Source organism: Eptesicus fuscus, chromosome 1 (assembly GCF_027574615.1).
Source record: "Eptesicus fuscus isolate TK198812 chromosome 1, DD_ASM_mEF_20220401, whole genome shotgun sequence".
NCBI lineage: Eukaryota > Metazoa > Chordata > Mammalia > Chiroptera > Vespertilionidae > Eptesicus > Eptesicus fuscus.
Window position 1 is genome coordinate 96,052,937 of NC_072473.1, and position 22,675 is coordinate 96,075,611.

A 22,675-nucleotide genomic window follows, 5' to 3' on the forward strand; every position below is an offset into this window, starting at 1 on the left:
TCCTGTAGATCCCTTCGCCCCCCACCCTCCCTCTCATAGCAGGTGTCCTGCCCCGCCTGGCCACTCTGCGCCTGGAGCAGCTGGTTGGCCACCATCTTTGGCCTTCTAATTTGCATACTCACTCTGATTGACTGTGGGCATAGCAGAGGTATGGTCAATTTACATTTTTGTCTATTATTAGGTAAGATGCCTATCTTAATGAAAAAGGCTCATGGGACTTTCTGATTCAAGTTTCCAGATATAGGCTTTTGGAGAACAGGGAGCTCTGTTTCTCTAATCCATGCCATGCTGTGCATTGTCTTGCATGTGGCAGGCACTTTGTAAATATTTATCGAATGAGAGTTAAGCCCACTACTCATTGGCTGTCTACTCTGTGCCAGGTACTGCATTAAACAGTTTACTTCCATTATCTCATTTAATCATACATGTTGTCTCACTCCCATTTTAACAGATGAGAAAATGGAGGTACAATTAAGTATCTTGTCTGATGCTATAAAACTAGGAAGTAGATGAGAGTCAAACCTATGTCTGTCTGGTTCCAAAGCCTGTGATCACTAGGGTATACTGCTTTTTCAGATGAAATTATCCTATATAATAAAGAGGTAATATGCAAATTGACCATCACTCCAACACACAAGATGACCACCCCTATGTTGTCAAAATGGCTGCCCCTATGTGGACACAATATGGCTGCCACAAGATGGCTGGCAGGGGAGGGCAGTTGTGGGAAATCAGGCCAGCAGGGGAGGCCCATGGGATCGGGCCTAAACAGGCAGTTGGACATCCCTCGAGGGGTCCCATATTGGAGAGGGTGCAGGCTGGGCTGAGTGACACACCCCCCCCCCACCCCGTGCACGAATTTCGTGCACCGGGTCTCTAGTGAATGAATAAATGGATTCATACTCTATCACTTCACTATTTTGAAGTTACCTAATTACAATTTGCTGGAATCTTTTCCCACATATAAAAGTCTCTTCCCAAATTGATATTGTGATAAAACAAACCAACATTCAGAATTTTGTTTTCTGATAAACTCAGCATGCAGTGTTTAGGAATGTTTTTCATTTAAATGTGGAGATGGCCTTTAATAGGCTTTCTGAGGAGGTAGAAGTGTGGAAGGGTGATGAGAACAGTGTTTTAAAGACCCAGTATTCAAAAGCTTTTCCCTTTCCAATACTGTTCAGAAACTGGCAAGGTTTAGAGATAATGTTATCATCTGGTCTCCCGCTTTTCTATATAAGATAATACTTCAGCTACTGTGAAAGGAAATTACTAAGTGTTACTGTTAAAGTATCTTCTGAAACTTTTCTGGAAAGTTGCCATGGGCTGAATCTATTAGTTTACTGAGCTCTGAACCAGTTCCCATTTAGATTCCTAAATGTCAGAGGACATTGACTAGAATAATAGCCATTTTCTCAGGATTCTCTTTTAGACCCATTGTGCTACTCTGCATATTCCAAATAACCATCACTGCTGATATGTTTCCACTAAACTGAGCAGAAGTTTAACTGAGTAAACATCTTGCTTATTTAACATCATGAAAATTTAGGATATAATAAATATATTCCATGGAAAAATCCATAGAAACATTCATAAGTCCTCTTATCACCTTCCTCTGGATCCTAAATTTATATTCTTCTGTTTCACTGTCTCTTAATATACACCCCATTCTCCCAGCTTCCTTAGTGCTAAGATAAGAAACCTCTTTAATGCTTAGTTGTCTTCTGAATCAAGATCAGGTTGATTTTGCATTCAGGATATCATGAGCTTTTTTTGATTTTTCCTTCCCATATCCATTGTACTGGTCTAGACCCCTGTTGTTGCTCCTGTGACTACTACAACAGCCTTTTAATATGTCTCCATATTTATATTCTTGCTATTCCTACAGCCCATTATCCACACTGAGGAGTGATCTTTATAAAATGAAAATTAAATGTTATCACTGCTCTGCTTAAAGAACATTAGTGTGTGCTTATTGTTCATGGCATAAAGTGAAAACTCTTTACTATAGCATTCCAAATATCTACAGTCTAGTTCTGACCCACCTATTGGGTTGTATTTCTTGATACTGCTCCTCCTACACTCTACCTCCAGCCTAAGTACATAAGGTGCCTAAACATAGTGGATGGAATAAGAATTTTGGAATCGTGAAAACTAACTGATTTTAAATCCTGGCTTTGCCATTTACCAGCTATGTGCTTTTTGGTGAGTTAGCCAGGCTCCCTGAGCCTCTCTATTCCCATCCATAACAGTAGGGATAATGATATGTGTGCCTCAAAGGTTGTCAGGAAGATTAAATTAGATAATATATGCATATATTATATGGTGAGTCTATTTCAGTATTTTCCCATTCTGAATTGAGTTATAAGTGTTATTGACTTACTACTTATTTTATCCATGTTTAAAGTGCTACAGCCGATTGTATCTTAGCAGTGTCTGACATAATAATTGCTCAAAATGTGTTGCATTGATTTGAAATAAAGTGACAGCCTAACCATTCAATAACTGAGTTTTATTAACTTTCTGAAGAACAAAGTGTGAGTCACCCATTGGAGTATTCATGTGTAATATATACAATACCAAATATTTTTGCTCATTTACCAAAATGCAGTATAATAAATGATTTCTAATCATTCCCTTATATCAAGTACCCCTAATGCTGGTCATGGTTTTCTGAATTCTAAGAGTTATTTGGATATTTCAAATATATAGTTATTGACCTTATTAGGGTGACATTGGCTAATAAAATTATATAGGTTTCAAGTGCACAATTCTACAATACATCATCTGTATATTGTATTGTGTGTGCACCACCCCAAGTCAAGTCTCCTTCAATCACCATTTATTTCCCCCTATACCCTCATTCACATGTGTCTAAAGCACTTAGTTTCGTGCTTTGGTTGTCCTCACCCACACTGATCAGAGATAAAAAGGAGTTGATGGTTAGATGAGACCTGGAGAAATAGGTCAAAGACAGAGAGAGAGAGCCTGAACTTGCTGCTTAGCTGTGTACGGAGCTCACACAAACCCTTTCCTGATGGATGATCTGGGATTGGGGTGTCTCATTGCAAAGTGATGACTGAGTCTTAACATATCTTGAAACTCATATTTGGAAATCATGCCATAATGTCCCCTTGTTTAATAGGGTTAAGTGGAAACAATGCAATTATGTCCCTGGTCATTACTGAACATCTCCTTGAGCTATTATTTTCTCCCTCTCTCCCCTCCCCCCATTAAGAAGATTTTATATAGACTATAAAGGTGGTAGAAATTGAGACTGGTTTTCTGCATACTATCTTCTGCTATTCCTTCAAGCCACCCCTGATTTCGCTGTTTAGGCCAATTATGTATTCATTTGGTAAAGCTGTGGGGCATAGGTTTGAGCTGCTTTGGCTACCTTCTTTAGGGGTACAATTTTTATTTAGTCCTTTAGCACCATCTGACCAAGCCATCATCAGTCTGCATTTCTCCATCTTAATAAAAATAACAAAGCAATACTTATGGAACTTTTACTATATGCCTGTCCTCTTCTGGGAATAGGCATTTTATCAGGCAATTCTTGCCACAACTTTATAAAAAAGGTTTTATCATCATCCCCATTTTTCAGATGAGGAAACAGGATTAGGGAGGTTGAATACCTGTGCAAAGTTATACAGCTAGGTGTGTTTGAACTGATGACCTTTCCATCTTCTGAAAAGGCCATCTTTCCAGATCCAAGTTTATATCACATATAGTAATATTGAATGTAAACTGTAATTGAAAAATAAAATTTAAAAAATGTTACATTGAAATTCAGAGGCCAAAATGTGATTCTATTGTCTCTCTTCCTTGTGATCTCTTCCCTGAGACAGTGAGTGCTGCATATCTACTGGCATAGCTAATGTTTTTGGTAATGGAGTGGCAAGAAATATAAAAATCAACTCTTAATATATCAAAATGTTAGTATCACATGTTTTCCTCCTTCATTAATATGTAACTTGCTCAAAGGGAAGAACTGTGTCACTAGCCCCTTGCATAGTGCTTATTATACTGTGTGTGTGTGTGTGTGTGTATATATATATATATATATATATATTAGAGGCCTGGTGCATGAATTTGTGCGTGGGTGGGGTCCAGCCAGCCTGGCCAGGGGGAGGGGACATTGGGGGTTGTCCGGCCTGCCTGCTGGTCGAACTCCTGTTTGAAGGGACAATTTGCATATTAGCCTTTTATTATATAGGATATACACTGAGTGGCCAGATTATTATGCATTCAGAGATCATAATAATCTGGCCACCCAGTGTATACTAGAGGCCCAATGCACAAATTCATGCATGGTTGGGGTCCCTTTGCCTGGCTGGTGATCAGGGTGGGCCAGGGGGGAGTGACCACAGGAGGTTGGCTGGCCATGGGAGGTTGGCTGTTGGAGTGCACTGACCACCAGGGGCAGCTTCTGCGTTGAGTGTCTGCCCCCTGGTGGTCAGTGCATTGTCATAGCAACTGGTCAACTGGTTGTAATGGTCACTTAGGCTTTTAAATATATAGATTAGGTACTGGGGATAAAATAAGTTGATGCATTCAAAGAAAACACATATGACTTTATTTATTCAGTTACTCAGCACAACAAATGTTCCTGAGAATCTACTATATTCCATACCCTAGTCTAAGCTCTGCAAATAAATGAGTAAGCCAGGCACAATCCCTGGCCTCAAGGAATTTACAGGCAAATAAATTCCTACAGATTTAATGTCACAATACATCAAAGATATAAAATATTAGTGGAGTGAATTAAAAGTAATTGGAGAATATTTGTAAGCATAGGAGTGTGGGAGAGACCTTCTTAAGCAATACTGAAAATCTCAGAAACCATGAAGAAAAAATATGAATGTATTTGATTGCATACATATTTGAAACTAAATGCATTGTAAAATGCATCATAATAAATGTAAATAAAAGCATATAAACCTTAATAGATTAGGAAAAATATGTGTGTGATACATGCTAAATCATTAATAATCCCAATGATTGAAGAATTTCTACAGATTACTAAAATAGAGATAAAGAATCTAGTAGAGCCCTAGCTGGTTTAGCTCAGTGACTAGAGCGTTGGCTTGCGGACCAAAGGATCCCGGGTTTGATTCCAGTCAAGGGCTCCTTCCCTGACTGGGCCCTAGTCAGTGCTCATGCAGGAGGCGATCAATCTATGTGTTTCTCGCACATTGATATTTCTCTCTGTCTTTCCCTCCTTCTCTTCCACTCTTTCTAAAAATCAATGGGAAAATATCCTTGAGTGAGGATTTAAAAGAAGGATCTAATGGAAAAATAGGCCCATGACATTTATTTTTTAATTTACAGAAAATAATATATTGCCAATAAATATATAAAAAATTCTCAAATAATAAGGGAAATGCAAATTAATAAAACAATGAAATGTCATTTCCTCCATCAGATAAAAAATAAAAAGAGTAACATCAATTCTGAAAAGGCTATGGGGCATAGGTACTCTCATACATTGCTGGTGATAGGGTGAATTGCTTCTTTTTTAGAAAATTAATCTGGCAATACCTATTTAAAAATGCATACCCTTTGATTTTCTGGGAATATAATTGCAAAAAATAAAAGTCTTTGCATGTACAAAGATGTTTATAGAAGCAAAATATCTGCATAAGCACCCTGAATGTCTATCCATAGAGGAATGGTTCAATAAATTACAGTAGATTTTACTATGGTATAATGGAACTATTAACAGCAACAATTTAAATCTCTATAGAGCTGAGGGTACTAGCAAGCTTATTTTTTTCTTGTATATCTCTATACTGTTTGACTTACTATAAAAACTTGGTAATTATAGCACATATTATGTGTTACAATAGGAGCCAATCAAATGCTGTAGGAACTCACAGGAGGAGGCACCTAACCCAGTTGTAATACATCTAGAGAGGTTTTCTGGAGGATGTAACATTTGTGTTTACTCCTGAAGGTTGAGTGGGAGTTAGCTTGTGGGTTGGGGCAGGGTGGGTGGGGGTGGGGGGAGCATTCTAAGCAGCAGGAAACAGTAGATATGGAGGCTGAGAGAAGAGAGAACTTGACTGGATGGAGTTACTAAGACCTAGTTCTTACTGAAGGGGAAAGGTGAGAGTTAAATTAAGATAGAGAGGTCAATTGGTGCTAGATTACCATGTTACAAGGGGCCCTTATGTCATGTTAAGCTTGAACTTAGTTATTATTAATAGTGGGGGCCACTTAGGAGTTGTAAGCACAGGAGTGACATGATCAGGCTGTTCTCACACTTGCTGCTATATTGATAAAGATTAGAAGGTGAGATGCTAGTGGACATGTCAAGAGGACACTGAAGTTGTGCAAGAAGATAGAACTTGACTGGCATGGTGACAATGGAGAACAGGGAAAACTGCATAGATTCAAGAGATATTTATGGTTCAGAATTGACAGAACTTGCTGATTGATAAGGTTGAAAAAGAAAAGAGGGTTTCCGTCAGGATGCCTGACTGTTTGGCTTGAGCTATTGGGTTAAAAGAAAACAAAGAAACTGATTTTTTGACTGTTTGTTCAGTTTGGATAACCCTTGGTGGGGAGCAATGGGACATCACTTGGACTTCCAGAAGTTGACCTGCTTGGCCCAAGAACCTGGCCTCTGACAATGGTGTCACCCTCTGGTCTGTCTCTTGGTAACTTCATAACTATGTGGGCTAACCATGAAATCTAGCTTGTCCTCTACTTTCTAGTCAAGGACCTGCAGATGACTCTGGAGCTCAAGGCCCCTAGGCTGTCTTGAGCTGGGTCTCAGGGCCAGATCTAGGTTTTGTGGGGCTTGAAGATTATACAATTTTTTGGATCTCTTTCTTAATAAGATCACAAATTTAGAAATGAACATGAATGTTGACTTACAATGAGAAGATGAAACAAACCAAATGATACTGTAATGGTGAACACATGAAATGATGCAATTGGCAAAGTTCATATAACATACAACATAAAGGGTGAACCTAATGAAAACAATAATAGAAGAAACTGAGCTGCAGTGGGGAGAGGGAGTATATAGGAATCCTGTACTTTCTGATCAATTTTTAGTTAAAACACTACTCTAAAAAGCTATTAAAATAAGATAAGTCAGTCTTTCTTGTAACATGGTTCATCAAAATTTGATTTTACTATTGATAATTGGATGTATTATATTTGAAAGTTCACAGATAGCAGTTCATATATAGTCCAGTTATGCAGCAATTCTGGTAAATTCTATTTCACCAAAATGAAAAATATGGCACATTTCTAAATGAATACACTGACTCATCCCAAGAAGATAAATCTCTACTTTGAGTGGACATAGATAAGAATCACATCCTTCCCTTACAATGTATAATAGATGCCCTGTCTACTTTATTGCATTATGAAGACAAGCAATGTATAAACAAATATTTGCAATGGAAATCTAGCTTTGACCCTTCCTTAGCTACCCTTACTTTCATCTTCTGTGTAGCTTATCTGTTGGCTGATAATAAGGGTCAAGGCCCCAAGGTTGGGTATAAACTATGGCAGTGGTCGGCAAACTGTGGCTTGCGAGCCACATGCAGCTCTTTGGCCCCTTGAGTGTGGCTCTTTGTGGCCCATGAGGAGAAGTCGGTTTGCGGCTCTCAAAAGAAATTTCAATCATTGTACTGTTGATATTTGGCTCTGTTGACTAATGAGTTTGCTGACCACTGAACTATGGCATTGCCAATAGGCTAGGATTCCAGGCTGAGCAACTAACCAAAACTGAAGAATATAAACCGAAACAGAATTTTAGCTTATAAATTTGCCAACTTAGTAATAGAGTGAGTGTGGAATAGAAAATTCTGCCTCAGGGTGTCTACCTGGCCACCCAGAGTTTCACCCTTGGAAAGGTTCTGGGCCCTGAGCCTTACTAGTAAGGAGGTGGCTTGAAGACTCAGACAGGGCTGACATTGATGTCTTGTCTCCTAGTCTGATTAGCAACAAACCCCTTGCACCTCAAACTTCTCTCATTTTCTTGCTGTATCTGTCTTTCCTTAACTTTTCTGTATCTATTGCATTCTAGCTATATCTATGTCATCTCTAGTTCAAGATTATTTTATCCTTTGTCAGCTGTCTCATAGATTCTCAGGACTGGAAGCTTTGCAATTAGCTGAACTTCTCCAGAAGTCTTGAATAGCATCTGCAATATTCTCCATACCTGTCTCTACTAGAAAGTCTGGTGATAAAGGCATTGACTACATCACAAAGCAGCGCTTAACATAGGGGAACAATTTCAAATCGGAGAAGATTTCCTTGTTCAAGGCTAAATCTGTCTCCCTGAGACTTTTTTAAGTCCTCCGTATTTGCTGAATGACACCATCCAGAACAAGGAACAGAATAAGTTTGTTCCTTCTCCCACATGACAGCCTTTCAGGGATTTGAAGACAATGCTCTCATGTCTGTACACTTTCAGGTTAAACATCCTAAGGCCTTTAAATGGCTTCTCATATGTTTCATCCCTTCACCATCTGAGTGTCTGCTCTCTAGGCATGTGTCCCTTAAAGGGTGCTACCCAGAGATGAGCCCACTGCTTCAGTTGCGTACAGGAGGTGGGGCTGGACCATCTCTTAATATGAATGAACACTTTTATTAATGCAGTTGAACTCAGATTTGCCCTTCTAGCCATCACACAGCATTTCTCATTTCTACTGAACTTGTAGACAATGAAATCCCTTGTCATCTTTGCACATGCTGTTGCTAAACCACATCTCTCTCTCTTATTCTGGTGTCTTTTGAAATTCTGTATTTAATCATTATGTGTATCCCTCCCATCATTCCTGCTTGGTGAGAACTGTGAGCACCTTGACTCTACCATTTGCTGCTATTCCTTCCTGTCATCTCTGATTTCGCTGTTTAGGCCAATTATGTATTCATTTGGTAAAGGTGTGGGGCATAGGCTTGAACTGCTTTGGCTATGACTAAAAAAGCAGTACAATTTTTATTTAGTCTTTTAGCACCAACTGACCAAGCCATCATCAGCCTTCATTTCTCCATCTTAATAATAGTAATACAGCAATATTTATGGAATTTTTACCATATGCCTGGCCTCTTTTGGGAATAAGCATTTTATCAGGCAGTTCTTGCCACAACCTTCTAAAAAAGGTTTTATTATCATCCCCATTTCTCAGATGAGGAAACTTGTGCTTTGAGTGAAATGAGGAAGTATGGGATGGTTTTGAGCAGAGGAATGACATGATATGGCCTATATATTTTTAAAAATCTAATCTTATCTAATCTGCTGTTTATGTTGAGAGTAGGGTGTGGGAGACATGGGCAAAGTGTTTTGGAGCTCAATGGACAAGGTCATATTTTAAGGAATGGAGGTTGGATGGAGAGTCAGAGAAGGCAAATTTTTTTCATAGCTCAATTTAAAGGGGAAATATAGAGAGTCAGAGAAGGCTAAGGTTTCTCATAGCTCAACTCAAAGGGGGTACATTATAATATACTCACAATTGGGAAGGCAACTTAAATCCTATATATAGGAGACTGTAATGAACTGATTTTATCAGCAGGTTAGCTTTATTTTTATTTATTTTTTTTCAATTACAGTTTACATTCAATATTATTTTGTATTAGTTTCAGGTTTACAGCATAGTGGTTAGATAATGATATACTTTACAAACTGTTCCCCCTGATATTTCTAGTACCCACCTGATACTGTACACAGTTATTACAATATTATTAACTATATTCCCTATGCTGTACTTTACCTCCCCATGACTATTTTATAACTACCAATCTATATTTCTCAATCCCTTCACCTTTTTTCACCCAGAACCTCAACACCCTCTTCTTTCTGACAACCATCAGTTTGTTCTCTGTATCTGAGAGTCTGTTTCTGTTTTATTTGTTCATTTATATTGTTCTTTAGATTCCACATATAAATGAAATCCTGTGGTATTTGTCACCAGATTAGCTTTAGTTCACAAGACTTCAGGTGCCCTAATCCTGGGAGTACTTTTTCCCCTTTGTCACTAGATGGCACTTGTGAGTTCTTCTCATTTCAAGAACATTTACTCTAACAGCATTTACACTAGATGGCGCTCAGGCCATTTCCCCCTGAGACTGGTTTTCCCCCTCATAACTGTTTACAGGTAAGCCTAGCTACTTGTGCACAAAGACCTCTGAGAAATTCGTCAATACTCAGTCGTCAATACTCAGTTCTGGTAAAACAATCACTTCTATTCTGACCACTTTTCTGTTCAATATTGAATAATACATGCCCATTGTGTAGTGATTCTGAGTCATATTCAGAATTTAGCTTATATCCAAGACAAATTCCAGTTTATCTTATTAAGACTGAGAAGGGGCTCCCATCCTAAATCTACCCTTTGCTATTGAGATTGGATATCGTCACCTAATCTGCAATGGTAGGTTGTTTTTCCTGCTTCAGATCAGCTATGTGATTGTATGTTAGTTGTTTTTATATGGTTAAAAATCTTGATAAAATGTCTCTTAAAGCCAAAAACTGAACCACAATTCCCTTGTTAACATTCATCTTTTTGTTTTTCAGGGATGGTCATTCCTTAAAATGGTCCCTTCTTCCTCATGCTTAGTTCTGACTTGATTATATTTCCCTAGTTGAGATATATAACTTCAAATGGTCCTTGAGATAGAAATGTATTTCATTTTCACAGTTTGTCTTTCAAAGTTAAACTGAAGAAAATATTTTATACCCAGACTGGAAGGCTAACTTTTTCATCCTTTCAGCAATCAAGTGCTATCCAGATTTCCTCTGGTTACTTTAGTGGAAAGAAGAGCAGATTAAAAAATCATAAGACCTGGATTTAGGTTGAATCTTGCACCTTATTAATAGCGTGTCCTTGGATTTGAAACAATACTTATTTGAGCTTCATTTTTCTCATCTGTAAAATGGGAGAATAGTTAGTCATAAATTACTGGCAACTGCACTCAGCACTTTCCCATCCAGTCAGACTTTATGCTGATGAGAGTCCCTCTTTTTTGTCTCTTACACCTGATTATAAACTAGAATTAGCTCCAGAAGCACTTCACCTAAGAAAAACCAACATCTATAACCACACGTTAAGAGTGCAGACATTTAGACATGTATACATAACAAAAAACCTTTCTTTGTAAGAGAGGAGAGCAATGCACTTATAATGGCTCACATTTGGAGAGTTCCCAAAGTATGTTCACATCTCCTTCCTCATTTAATCCTCCTCCAAATCCCAGGTGGAATAAGGCATGCAGCCATTACAAGTCCTAATTGACAGATGAAGAATGTGAGGTTAATAAAACTGAAGCGACTAGCTCAAGGTCACAAATTACTGGGTGGTGGAACAGGGATGTGAACCCCGGTATCTATGAGTCCTGTGCCATTGGTGGCGACCCGTTTGATTTAGGCTGGCTATTAGAGTTAACTGGGTAAGATGTCTCAAAATGCTTGCTCCCTTTTTTAAAAAAATTATTTTTATTGTTGAAAGCATTACAGATGTCCAATTTTTTCATGAGCTACGCATAGCTATATTTTAAAAAAGGCTAATATGCTAAGTGTCCGACCATCCAACCAGTCGATATGACATGCACTGACCACCAGGGGCAGACACAACGCAGGAGCTGCTGAGCTGCAGTGACATGGCAGCAGAGGTTCTCAGGTGACTCACCCCGAAACCTGAGAAGAAGGAGACTGATTCCTTGCGGGGCCCTGTGATTCCACCTTTGGCTTTGGGTTATGTTATTGCTGGGGCACTGTCGGCCCTGAATCTGGTTTACTGCACACTTGTGTTTGCGTTCCACACCCTGTACAACAGCAACTTTGCAGTTTACAGAGTGCCCTCTCACTCTCCGGGACCCCTCGGGGGATGTCAAAGAGCCAATTTTGCCTGATCCCCACAGGCCAGGCCAAAGGATCCCACCTGCTGCAGGGACCCCCCTGCACTCCACAGATGCTGGGGAGGGACTGCAGGAGGTTGGCTCCAGGCCGTGTCTGGCCCATCTTGCTCAGTCCTGCCCTGCAGGCCACCTTCTAATTAATTTCCTTTCAATGTGCATGAATCCATGCACCAGATCACTAGTATGCATATACTAGTAAGTTCCCCAGTTAACCTTGTCCCATCCACCACCCACCCTCCCCCACCTTTCCTCTGAGATTCCTCAGTCTGTTCCATGCTTCTATGTTTCTGGATCTATTTTGTTCATCAGTTTATTTTGTTCAATAAATTCCACATATGAGTGAGATCATGTGATACTTACCGTTCTCTAACTGGCTTATTTCACTTAGCATAATACCCTGTAGGTCTATCCATGCTGTTGCAAATGGTAAGAGTTCTTTCTTTTTTATAGCAGAGTACTATTACTCTATGTAAATGTACCACAACTTTTCTATCCACTCATCTGCTGATGGACACTTGGGCTGTTTTCAAATCTTAGCTATTGTAAATTGCATTGCTATGAACATAGGGGTGCATATATTCTCTCTGATTGGTGTTTCAGGTTTCTTAGGATATATTCTTAGAAGTGGGATCACTGGGTCAAAAGGCAGTTCCATTTGTAATTTTTTGAGGAAATGCCATACTGTTTTAAACAGTGGCTGCACCAGTCTGCATTTCACCAGCAGTGCAAAAAGATTCCCTTTCTCCACATCCTCACCAGCACTTGTTGGTTGATTTGTTGATGATAGCCATTCTGACAGGTGTGCGATAGTACCTCATTGTTGTTTTGAATTGCATTTCTCTGATGATTAGTGACTTTGAGCATGTTTTCATATATCTCTTGGCCATCTTTATGTCACTTTGGAGAAATATATATTTAGGTCCTTTGTCCATTTTTTAATTGGATTGTTTGTCTTCCTTTTGTTAAGTTGTATGAGTTTTTATATATTCTGGATATTAACCCCTTATCAGATGTCACATTGGCAAATATGTTCTTCCATGCAGTGGGCTCCATTTTCATTTTGTTGATGGTTTCTTTTGCTTTGCAGAGCTTTTTATTTTGATGTAGTCCCATTTGTTTATTTTCTTCTTAGTTTCCTTTGCCTTAGGAGATGTATCTGTAAACAAATTGCTATGAGAGTTGTCTGTGATTTTGCTGTCTACGCTTTCTTCTAGAATGTTTATGGTTTTTTTCCATTTTGAATTTATTCTTATGTATGGTGTAAGTTGGTGTGATCATGTGATATTTATCTTTCTCTGACTGGCTTATTTCACTTAGCATAATGCTCTCCAGTTCCATCCATGCTGTTGCAAATGGTAAGAACTCCTTTTTTACCACAGAGTAGCATTCCATTGTGTAGATGTACCACAGGTTTTTTTTCCATTTTTTTTATTGATTGAGGTATTACATGTGTCCATATCTCCCCATTGCCCCTCCACCACTCCCATGTATACCCTCACTCCCCAGTGTCTTACATCCATTGGTTATGCTTATATGCATGCATAAAAGTCCTTTGGTTGATCCCTAACGTCCCCCGCCCAGCCTTCTCGCTGTAATTTGACAGTCTGTTCGATGCTTCTCTGCCTCTGTATCTATCTTTTTGTTCATCAGGTTATAATATTCCTTATTATCCATAAATGAGTGAGATCATGTGGTATTTTTCTTTCACTGACTGGCTTATTTCACTTAGCATAATGCTCACCAGGTCCATCCATGCTGTTGCAAATGGTAAGAATTCCTTCTTTTTTTACCGCAGTGTAGTATTCCATTGTGTAGATGTACCACAATTTTTAATCCACTCATCTGCTGATGGGAACTTAGGTTGTTTCCAAATCTTAGCTATGGTAAATTGTGCCACTATGACATAGGGGTGCATATATCCTTACCTATTGGTGTTTCTAGTTTCTTGGGATATATTCCTAGAAGTGGGATCACTGGGTCAAATGGGAGTTCCATTTTTAGTTTTTTGAGGAAACTCCATACTGTTCTCCACAGTGGCTGCACCAGTCTGCATTTCTACCAGCAGTGTATGAGGGTTCCTTTTTCTCCAGATCCTCGCCAGCACTTGGCATTTGTTGATTTGTTGATGGTAGCCATTTTGACAGGTGTGAGATGGTACCGCATTGTCATTTTGATTTGCATCTCTCGGATGATTAGTGACTTGAGCATGTTTTCATATGTCTTTTGGCCTTCCTTATGTCCTCTTTCGAAAAGTATCTATTTAGGTCTGTTGCCAATTTGGTGATTGGGTTGTATATCTTCCTTTTGTTAAGTTGTATGCATTTTGTTGATGGTTTCTTTTGCTGTGCAGAGGTTTTTATTTTGATGTAGTCCCATTTGTTTATTTTCTCTTTAGTTTCTATTGCCATAGGAGCTGTATCAGTGAAGATATTGCTACGGCATATGTCTGAGATTTTGCTGCCTGTGTGTTCCTCTAGTATTTTTGTGGTTTCCCATCTTACATTTAAGTCCTTTATCCATTTTGAGTTTATTTTTGTATGGTGTAAGTTGGTGGTCTAGTTTCATGTTTTCGCATGTATCTGTCCAATTTTCCCACACCATTTATTGAAGAAACTGTCTAGACTCCATTGTATACTCTTGCCTCCTTTGTCAAATATTAATTAAGCATAGTGTTTTGGGTCGATTTCTGGGTTCTCTATTTTATTCCTTTGGTCTATATGTCTGTTCTTATGCCAGTACCAGGCAGTTTTGAGAACAGTGGCCTGTAATATAACTTGATATCTGGTATTGAGATCCATCCTACGTTGCTCTTCTTTCTCAGGATTACTGCAGCTATTCGAGGTCTTTTTTTATTCCAGATGAATTTTTGGAGAGTTCATTCTAAGTCTGTGAAATATGCCATTGGTATTTTAATGGGGAGTGCATTGAATCTATAGATTGCTTTGGGTAGTATGGACATTTTAATGATGTTGATTCTACCAATCCATGAACACCGTATGCTCTTTCATCTATTTATGTCTTCCTCTATCTCTTTTTTCAATGTCCTGTAGTTTTCTGTGTAGAGGTCTTTTACCTCCTTAGTTAAGTTTATTCTTAGGTATCTTAATTTTTTTGGTGCAATGGTAAATGAGATTGTTTCCTTAGTCTCTCTTTCTGTAACTTCACTGTTGGTGTAAAGAAATGACACAGATTTTGTGGCATTAATTTTGTATCCTGCTACATTGCCAAATTCATTTATTAAGTCTAATAATGTTTTGATGGAGTCTTTAGGATTTTCTATGTACAGTATCGTGTCATCTGCAAATAATGACAAGTTTACTTCTTCCTTTCCAATTTGGATGTCCTTTATTTCTTCTTCTTGTCTGATTGTCCAGTACTATGTTGAATAGGAGTGATGAAAGTGGGCATCCCTGTCTTGTTCCTGTTTTTAGTGGAAATGGTTTTAGTTTTTGCCCATCGAGTATGATGTTGGCTGCAGGTTTGTCATATAAAGCTTTTATTATGTTGAGGTATGATCCTTCTATTCCCTCTTTGCTGAGCATTTTTATCAGAAAAGGGTATTGGACACCAGACACTGGGGGTGGGGGTGGGATGAGGGCATGTGACAGGGGGTAGGGGAGGCAGGGGAAGGTCAATGGGGGGAAAAGCAGATATGTGTACTACTATATGTAATACTTTAAACAATAAAATAAAATTAAAAAAAGAAAAGGGTGTTGGATTTTGTCAAATGCCTTTTCTGCATCAATTGATATGATTATGTGATTTTTGTCTCTCACTTTGTTTATGTGATATATCACATTTATTGATTTGCAGATACTGTACCAGCCTTGCTTTCCTGGAATAAATCCCACCTGGTCATGGTGTATGATCTTTCTAATATAATGCTGGATCTGGTTTGCTGGAATTTTGTTGCAGATTTTAGCATCTATGTTCATCACGGATATTGGCCTGTAATTCTCTTTCTTTGTAGTGTCTTTATCTGGTTTTGGGATTAGGGTAATGCTGGCTTCATAGAAAGAGTTTGGAAGTGTGCCTTCCTCTTGAATGTTTTGGAATCGTCTGAGAAGGGTTTGTTTTAGTTCTTTGAATGTTCAGTAAAACTCTCCTGTGAAGCCACCTGGTCCTGGGCTTTTGTTTTCTGGAATCTTTTGGATTACTGTTTCAATTTCATTAGTAGTTATCAACCTATTCAGTTTTTTTTAATCTTCCTGGTTGAGTTTTGGAAGCTCATATTTTTCTAGAAATGTGTCCATTTCGCCGAGGTTGTCTAGTTTGTTGGAGTAGAGTTGTTCATAGTATTTTTTTACAATCCTTTGTATATCTGTGGGGTCAGTTGTTACATCACCTCTTTCATTTCTGATTTTGTTTATTTGGGCCTTCTCTCTTTGTTTGTTGGTGAGTCTAGCTAGAGGTTCACCAATCTTGTTTATCCTTTCAAAGAACCAGCTCTTGGTTTCATTGAGCTTATGTATTGTTTTTTTTTGGTCTCTATGTCATTTATTTCTGCTCTGATATTTATTATCTCCTTCCTTCTGGTTACTGTGGGCATTTCTTGTTGCTCTCCTTCTAGTTCTTTAAGTTGCAAGGTTAGATAATTCGTTACCATTTTTTCTTGTTTTTTGAGGTAGGCCTGTAGAGCTATGAACTTCCCTCTCAGGACTGCTTTCATTGTGTCTCATAGATTTTGGATTGTTGTGTTTTCATTGTCATTTGTTTCCAGGATGCTTTTAATTTTTTCTTTGATCTCTTTGGTAAACCAAACATTGTTTAATAGCATGCTATTTAGCCTCCAAGTGTTTGATTTTTTTCATTGTTTTTATTGTAGTTGATTTCTAGTTTTATGCCATTGTGGTCTGAGAAGATGCTTGTTATGATTTCTATCTTCTTGAATTTGAAGAGACTTTTCCTGTGTCCTAATATGTGGCCTATCTTTGAAAATGTTCCGTGTGCACTGAAGAAGAATGTATATTCTGTAGCTTTGGGGTGAAATGTTCTAAAGATGTCAATTCAGTCCATCTGATCTAGTGAGTCATTTAGGATTGCTGTTTCTTTGCTTATTTTTTGTTTAGATGATTTATCCAGTGGTGTCAGTGGGGTATTAAAGTCCCCTACTATGTCTGTATTGCTATCCATCTCTCCCTTGATATCTTCCAGAAGTTGTTTTATCTATTTGGGTGCTCCTGTATTGGGTGCATATATGTTTACCAGAGTTATATCTTCTTGTTGAATTGCTCCCTTTAGTATTATGTAGTGGCCTTTCTTATCTCTTGTTAAGGCCTTTACTTTGAGGTCTATTTTATCAGATATAAGTATTGCAACCCCAGCTTTTTCCTCATTTCCATTTGTCTGAAAAATTTTTTTCCATCCTTTCACTCTTAGTCTGTGTGAATCCTTTGCTCTGAGTTGGGTCTCTTGCAGACAGCAAATATATGGGTCATGTTTTCTTAACCATTCAGCTACCCTATGTCTTTTATTGGTGCATTTAATTCATTTACGTTTAATGTTATTATTGATAAGTACTTGTTTGTTTTCATATTTATCCTTAATGTTTGTGTTTCTTCTTGCCTTTATGTTTATTCTTTTTACTCTCTTAGCCCTTTTTGTCTGTGAAGCTTCTGATTCCACCTTCAATTTTGAATGATAGCCTTGCTGGGTACAGTATTCTTGGGTTCAATCCCTTGCTTTGCATCACTTTGTATATTTCATTCCATTCCCTTCTCGCCTGGAGTGTTTCTGTTGAGAAATCCCTTGATATTCTAATAGGAGACCTCTTGTAGGTAAATTTCTGTCTCTCTCTGGCAGCCTTTAAGATTCTTACTTTGTCGTTGGTGTTTGCCAATTTAATTATAATGTGTCATGGTGTCGGTCTTTTGGGGTTCCTCTTGTTTGGGACTCTATGTGCTTCTTGGACTTGCATGGTTTTTTCCTTGCCAATATCAGGGAAGTTTTCTATCATTATTTCTTCAAACAGGTTTTCTATTCCTTGCTTCTCTTCCTCTCCTTCTTGTACCCTTATTATGTGAATATTGTTTCGTTTTGTGTTGTCCCAAAGATCCCTTAGGCTCTCCTCTTGCTTTTTAAGTCTTCTTTCCAGTTACTGCTCTGTTTGTGTGTTTTTTCCTACCTTGTCTTCTAATTCACTGCTGCGGTCCTCAGACTCTTCTAGTCTACTGTTTAAGCCTTCCATTGTGTTCTTTATTGCAACTATATTGTTCTTCATTTCCTCTTGGTTCCTTTTCATGTTGGTGACATTCTCATTCAGCTCCTTATAATTCTCATTGAGTTGTGTGTATTTGTCATTCAGCCATTTGAGCATCATTATAACCATTACTCCGAATTCTTTCTCTGATATGTTGCTAGCCTCAATTTCATTTAACTCCCTTTCTGGTGATTCCTCTTTTTCTTTCTGTTGGGGATTGCTTTTTTGTCTTCCCATATTTTGCTGTAACATTTTTTTCTTTTTTTTGTGTGTGTTGTTTCCAGTTTTTTTTTTTTAATTTAATTTCTTTATTGATTAAGGTATCACATATTTGTCCTTATCCCCCCATTCCCATCCCACACCTCTCCCCACACATGCCCCCAACCCCCTGTTGACCTTAACCACTGGTTAGGCTCATATGCATGCACACAAGTCCTTGGGTTGATCTCTCCCCTTTACCCCCACCCTTCCCTATCCTCCCTCTTAGGCCCGATAGTCTGATCCATGCCTCCTTATTTCTGGGTCTGTTCTTGTTCATCAGTCTATGTTGTTCATTATTTCCCCTAGATGAGTGAGATCATGTGCTATTAGAAATACACTTATAAGAACCGAAAATGAGACAAGCAATAATGGTTATGCTGACAGGCAAATGAATCTGTCTGTAGTGAGTTTCTTTCTGGGCGAACAGTTCTTTTGAGACCCAATTTCAATGTCAGACAGTTCCTTATGTGTATATGTCAGCAATTACATTTCAGTTCTGTATGGTGGACAAATGGTGGTAATGCAGGTCCGACTCTCTCTGGTTTGGTCCTGGGCAACCTGCAGTGACACACAGCTGCTAACTGCTAGTATGGCAAGGCGACATCAGCATCTTCCATCTCTGGACTGCTTCTCTTCTGTCTTCATGGCTGGAGTAGTCCTGTCGATTCCTCTATGTTGCTGGAATCCACATGGTCTCGGAGTTGTTTTCTGAAAATTTACAAACATATTCTCGACCAAAAGTTAATAAAGTAATATTTTCTATAAATTTGACCTGGGATCCTATTTCATTTTTTGCCCAAATGATTTTCCTCTGGCTTGTTTTGACACCTTGTGTGTTTTTCATGGGTGTCTTGCTTTTAGCCTTACAATTAATTTTCTAAAGTATTAATTTTCTAGATGTAATTTACTTACAGGATATTTTTCCTTACATGATATTCTTCTACTATCCCCCTCTTTTTTGATTTAAATATTAGGAGGCTTTTGAAAATTTTATAATGTAGTCTTGATGGCTTTTACATTTTAAAATTTTTGAACTATAATATTACTGTTTTAGGTTCATTACATGGTGCGCAATTTTATCATTAGATGAACTGCTGTAACGTTTTAATTGTAGATCCTCTTGCTTTGCTACCCAGGTTCTTTTGGGGATGGTGCTACTGTTGTGTTATCTCAGGTCTCCTGGGCTTGGTAATCTAGTGTAGCTCCCTATTTGAGCTATTTGGGTTCTCTTGATGTAGACCTGTGAGCTGGAAAGGTGCAATTGCGGTGTCTAGAAGGCAGCAGCTGTGGAGGGGGGTGTCCCAATTTTTTCTGTCTTGCACCTTTGAATGAAATCCTGTGTGCCCAGCAGGGACTCACAGTGGCACCCAGAAACCGTCGGTTGGGGTGATGGGGCTCAGGGGGCCTGTGCTCTGGAAAGGCGTGACTGTGGTGTCCAGAGTTCTGTAGTTGTGGGGTGGGCAGACTCAGCTTTTGCTGCTGCACCTGTGGTGGATAGGCACATGCTCCCAGTGGCAGCTCACAGGGGAACCCGTGGTGCGTTTGCCAGCGAGGCACACTGAAGCACTCTGAAGGGCCCTGGCACTGAAGCCGCGTAATTGAGGCATCTGAGGGTAGGTATCCAGGATGAGTGAATTCAGAATTTCTACTGCTAGGGGGGAATGTGTCCCTGTTTGTCCAAGATCACACCCAGCAAGAGCTCACAGAGGCTCCCATGAGCACCCTGTGGATAGATAGGCTCAGGGTGCCTGCCCCTTGCAAATGCGTGACTGTGGTGGTGCGTTTGCCAGCACAGGGCTCTCACGCACTCTGAGGGGCCCTGGCACTGAATTTGAGCAGATGGGGTGACTGTGGACAGTTATTCAGGAAGAGAGAATTCAGAATTTCTACTGTGGGGCAGCGCGCCCTTGTCTGTGCAGAATCACACACAGCAGGGGCTCACAGCAGCTCCCCAGAGTGCCCTGTGGATAGATGGGCTCAGGGTGCCTGCCCGTTGCAAATGCGTGACTGTGGCAGTCCCTTTGTCAGCACAGAGCTCTGACGCATTCTGAGGGCCCTGGCACTGAAGTTGCACAGCTGGGGTGTTTGTGGGCAGTTATTCAGGAAGAGGGAGTTCAGAATTTCTACTGCAGGGCAGCGCACCCTTGTCTGTAAAAAATCACGCCCAGCAGGGGCTCCCAGTGGCTCCCAGGTGCTGCCTAGGGAGTGGTGTGCCCTGGATGCCTGTGTGCTGGAAATGCATGAATGTGGTGTCCAGAGTTCTGCCTCTGGGGAGGGGGAAGTTGCACTTATTGCTGCTAGAGTAGTGCACCTTTAGAGGTGGAGGTCCCAGGGTCCACAGGTCTGTGGGTGGGGCAGCAGCATTTTGGCTGGAGTGGCTGCTGGGCCATGGGCAGTTCCAAGGCCTGTCTGGGTGGTGGTGCTGATGAGTTCCTAGAAAAGGCCATTCTCCCTTTCAAGATGGTGTGGGCTTCGTGCCTGAGTCCTGCAGTCCAGGGAGTGCCCGCAGCAGTGGTAGTCTCTCTCAGTCCAAGAGAGCCTGGTCTGCCAGCCCCTGCTGCTCTTGCGGGGATTTAACTGTCACTCACTCACTCACACACTCACCACACACATCCATGTACTCTCCTTTCATCCCCTCACTCACTCACTTGCTCTCCCTCACCTCCATCCTGCCAGCCGCCATCAAGAATCTCCTTGAGACTCTGTACCATAGTTTTTTAATCCATTCATCTACTGATGGGCACTTAGGCTGTTGCCAAATCTTAGCTTTGGTGAATTGTGCTACTATGAACATAGGGTGCATATATCCTTTCTAATTGGTGTTTCTAATTTCTTGGGATATATTCCTAGAAGTGGGATCACTGGGTCAAATGGGAGTTCAATTTTTAGTTTTTTGAGGAAACTCCATACTGTTCTCCACAGTGGCTGCACCAGTCTGCATTCCCACCAGCAGCGCACGAAGGTTCCTTTTTCTCCGCATCCTCGTCAGTACTTGTCATTTGTTGATTTGTTGATGATAGCCTGTACTACAGTTTTTTAATCCACTCATCTGCAGATGGGCACTTACGCTATTTCCAAATCTTAGCTATTGTAAATTGTACTGCTATGAACATAGAGGTGTATATGTTCTTTCTGGTTGGTGTTTCTGATTTATTGGGATCTATTCCTAGGAGTGGGATTACTGAGTCATATGGCAGTTCAATTTTTAATTTTGTTAGGAAACTTCACTACTGTTTTCTACAGTTTCTGCACCAGTCTGCAGTGTATGGGGTTCCCTTTTCTCCACATCCTCACCAGCACTTGTCATTTGTTGATTTGTTCATGATAGCTATTCTGACTTGTGTGAGGTGGTACCTCATTGTTGTTTTGATTTGCATTTCTTCGATGATTAGTGATTTTGAATATTTTTTTCATATACCTGTCGGCCTTTTGTATGTCTGCCTTTGAGAAGTGTCTATTTAGGTCCTTTGCCCATTTTTTTGATTGTATTGTTTATCTTCTTTTTGTTAAATTGTATGAGATCCCTATAAATTTTGGAGATTAAACCCTTATCAGATGTCACATTGGTAAATATGTTCTCCTATGCAGTGGGCTTCCTTGTTATTTTGTTGATGGTTTCTTTTGCAGTTCATAAGTTCTTTTTTTAAGATAGTCCCATTTGTTTATTTTCTCCTTATTTTGTCCTAGGAGATGTGTTGGTAAGCATATTGCTACAAATTATATCTGATATATTGCTGCCTATGGATTCTTTTAAGAATTTTATGGTTTCCAGTCTTACATTTAAGTTTTTTATCCATTTCCCCTAAGAACGGAAGAAGACAGGGATGCCCACTTTCACCACTCCTGTTAAGCATAGTACTGGAAGTGCTACCCATAGAGACCAGACAAGAAGAAGAAATAAAAGGCATCCGAATTGGAAAAGAAGAAGCAAAACTGTTATTATTCACTGATGACATGATATTGTACATAGAAAATCCTAAAGACTCCATCAAAAAACTACTTGATTTAATAAATGAATTCAGCAAAGTAGCAGGATACAAAATTAACACCCAGAAATCTATGGCATTTTTATATACCAATAATGAACTCACAGAAAGAGAAATGAAAACAAACAAGCCCATTCACCATTGCACCAAAAAAAATTAAGATACCTAGGAATAAACTTAACTAAGGAGGTAAAGTACTTGTACTCGGAAAGCTACAGGACGGTGAAAAAAGAAATAGAATAAGATGTAAACAAGTGGAAGAATGTACCATGTTCATGGATTGGTAGAATAAACTTCATTAAAATGTCCATACTACCCAAAGCAATCTATAGATTCAATGAAATCCCAT

At 39.4% G+C, this 22,675-nt stretch overlaps 1 pseudogene; it reads left to right on the top strand.

The window, feature by feature from the left end:
- Positions 1-10,064: 10,064 nt before the first annotated feature.
- The window catches only part of LOC103302621 (ATP-dependent RNA helicase DDX54-like), a 70,214-nt pseudogene continuing 57,603 nt past the window's right edge, over positions 10,065-22,675 (top strand).